The following is a 3,356-nucleotide window of genomic DNA, read 5'->3' on the forward strand; positions in this document are numbered from 1 at the left end:
GAATTCAGTAAGTTTACAACAGACTCTCTCAATGAATTCATCAAGAATGCATTCTATTGCTCACACGCATACAGAAAATTAAAAATATAAGATACAAAAAGTATACAAGAAATAGTAGTTGAATAAAGAAAGCAGTACAATTGGTAATAAGGTTTAAATAAGTGCTAGTGCATAATGAACAAAATTAATACAATCTAAAAGTAAGATCCCAGATGCTCTGCATGTCATGCTGTGGACAGGGTTTAAAGGCAAGGTCAGCCTCCCAAGTAGCTGGGACTATGGGTGCACACCACCATACCTGGCTAATTTTAAAATTTTGTATAGAGATAGGGTCTCACTATGTTTCCCAGGCTGGTCTCAAACTCCTAGCCTCAAGTGATCCTCCTGCCTCAGCTTCTCAGAGCACCGGGACTACAAGTATGAGCCACTGTGCCTGGCCTCCATATGGGAGCTAGGGAGACGGTGAGGGCAGGACCCCATGGCTGTACCTGCTGGGCCTTTATGAGGCTGTGCACACTCTCAGTGTGTGTGAGGAGGCAAGGTGCAAAGGCGAGGTGCAAAGGGGGCGGGTGGTCATGGTGGAAGTGTGCTATTCCTTTCAAGCAATGAAGCTCCTCTTTTATCTGGTCCATATATTGATGTTCTATTTAAGATTATCTAGAGAAAAAAAGCATTCTGATGCCAAAAAAACAAACCCACAGAAGTTTGAAAGCCACTATCCTAGAAAACTTCTAAAGTCTTTCCTAGCTTGAACTTTCTAGGATCATCAATGATTGCCTCAGTTCTGTGATGAACATGCTGTTCCACAAAGACACAGACCAAGGATATCCCACAGGAGACTGTGCCATGGCCATCTTTGTGAAATTGCCACAACCTTCTCGGCAGTGAAATATTCCATCATTCAACCAATTGCTTTGCAGGCAGGTAACTGAGGGCTCATATGACTGATTTGAAGGGCTGGGCTTCATAAACCTCCTGGTCGGGTTCTACCTACACCTAATCACAACATCCAGGTCAACGCGGGTGGACGGCGCCTGCGCCTGAGGAGCAGATGGCCTGAATTCCACTGTCTGTGCCTCAGTCTCCTCATCCATAACATGGGAAGTTGGTCTTTAAATCTCCAAACTCCTTGTCAGGTCTTAAATCCTATAATTTGTGTCAGTCCATGATGCTTGATCAAAGCCAACAGTGTGAATTCCAGGCAAAGCGAAATTAGACCTCCAAAGAAAATGTGGGTCTACAGAGACTTATGAAGACTTGTTGTAAATGTGATTCATGCCCTGCAGTGTCAAGTTCTTAAATAGAGAAAGATGATGGACAAAGTAACTCAAAACTTTTGAGAGGAAACTTTTCTTCATAGGACAGAAGGAGCAACAGGCTCCTGACAATTAGCTGACCTTTCTCCCCGCAGAGCTTCTTTGAGGAGATTATCTAAGTATCGTTTCAGACACCCATCGAGCGTATTTTTAGCTCCGCATTCTCTTCAGGAGCGTGGTGACCTGTGGCTCAGAGTTCCCAAGGGCTCCCAGATATGACTCATGATTCACGCAGGTACCCTGCATTGACTTCCAGGAAAGCCAGTGGGGTAGAGGCCTGGAGAAAGGATTTGAGATGTGAAATCCTTTGCTCTTGTTCCCCTTTGAACCACTTGTCAGAAATTTACATACTCCATAAATTGACCCCTTGGTGCTATAAGTAACTGGCAATTAAAATAGAACCCAAGTGATATTGTTCTCCAAGAGGCTCACAGCTGGCGTTGGGGGGGGGGACAAAACTCAGGGATTTGGTCACAGGCTATTTTCAGCCTCTGATAGCAGTTGTGTTACTCATGTCTCATTCACCCTCTCCCCTCGGCCTCCCTCCTGCCCTTCCCTAAGCAGGCCAAGACTGGTGACAGTCTCTATATATTTAAAGAGCACGAGAGCCCCCCTTACTCAGTTGAGCAGAACAGAGACCACATAGGCAGGTGAGTGGAGCGAAGCAGGCATCTGGGCTGGGGGCGGGCTGGCATGGTGGCTGGTTGGGACTAGAAAGCGTCGCAGAAGAGGAAGGGTGTGTTTCATGTCCCGAGTGCCAGCATCTGCTCTAGTTCAGTGCAGGGAGGTTCGAGTTATACCTGATTCTGGAGTGGATCTAGTGGAGGTTAAAAAATTCCTACATTCCTAAAAGGATGATTAATATTTGGGGGCTCAAGGGAACCTCATAGACAGAGAAATGAGCAAGGGATTATATTTGGTCTAAAACTACTTTCATGGTGGGGTCATGTTCCCTGTTGTCTTAGGTGGGGTGGCAGGAAAGAGAAATAAGAGAAAGTCCAGCGGGCGGCTAAATTTCAATGGACCTGCGTCTAGTCCTAGAACCACCACATAAGTAGTGGGTGAGAGACTTTGAGAAAGTCCCTCAGGGTCTTGGTCCCCACCTCTGCAAGGATCAATATAAACTGGTGGTGACATTTTTCTAAACTGTGAAGGACTGGGCAGATACAAAGCGGTTGTAGCAGATGCAATACAGACGACAGCGTTCCTGTGCTCTAACTATGCTTTCGAATCCTACTATTCAAAGGGTGTGGGTGAATGACTGAGATTTGGGGCTTGTTGGTTTAAAATAATTTTACATCCCGAAGATGTTCAGCAACAGGCTTGCTCTTAATCATTTAAAATTAATCAAAACTGGACCCAAAAAAGACATTGCTACGTTGAAAGTCCATTAAAAGCTTTACTAAATGGGAAGATAATTCCCAGATGGGGGTGAGGGGTGATTTCCAAGGTTTCTTCCAAGTTTCAGTCAAGGATTTTTTTTAATGTCCCAGTGAATGACGGGCAGAAGTGCGATTGAGACTAGAAGCGGTTTTGAGCGGTGGTCTCAGCAGAAAGGGTGTGAAAGGGCAGAGCTGCTGCCTCTGACTCCTGCTCCGTCCCTGAGCAGGACGGTGGCTGCTCCGAGAGGGAGGAGCTGGGGACCGGGTCTGAGGAAACTCGTCTCCTGCATGCAAGTCAACGCAGCGTACAAAGCACACGTTGACCATCCCCTGCATCCGGGCTGGAGGGAGGAGGAGGCAGCCCTGTGCAGGGAAGGGTGGGTGCGAACAGCAGGAAGGATGGGGAAATAGGGAGGGCCTGTGTCATTAGTTTATCTTGGGCACCGAACCTCAACACTGGCTACGTCCGGTTTATCACGATTTGTGTAAAACTGCTTTATGACCCGGAAAGTGTAAGGGACTCTTCTGACTCGGCGTTGGTTCCTTTCTGAACAACTCGCTCACTTGTGGTCTGTGGAAATGAGCCGCGGCTGCTGGGCAGGAGGTGCAGCTCATTCCCAGGGCTTGGCGCCTTCCCGGGGCGGACACACAGGTGCCC

At 47.3% G+C, this 3,356-nt stretch overlaps 1 protein-coding gene across 1 annotated transcript in view; it reads left to right on the forward strand.

Annotated features, from left to right (window-relative positions):
* Nucleotides 1-1,871: 1,871 nt before the first annotated feature.
* The window catches only part of CSRP3 (cysteine and glycine-rich protein 3 (cardiac LIM protein)), a 16,937-nt gene continuing 15,452 nt past the window's right edge, over nt 1,872-3,356 (forward strand). The window contains exon 1 of the mRNA XM_012654241.1: nt 1,872-1,966. The gene's annotated coding sequence lies outside the window, so the exon portion shown is untranslated. The remainder of the gene's footprint in view (nt 1,967-3,356) is intronic.

The sequence above is a fragment of the Propithecus coquereli genome, unplaced genomic scaffold, assembly GCF_000956105.1.
Source record: "Propithecus coquereli isolate 6110/MARCELLA unplaced genomic scaffold, Pcoq_1.0 Scaffold44, whole genome shotgun sequence".
NCBI classification, from domain to species: domain Eukaryota; kingdom Metazoa; phylum Chordata; class Mammalia; order Primates; family Indriidae; genus Propithecus; species Propithecus coquereli.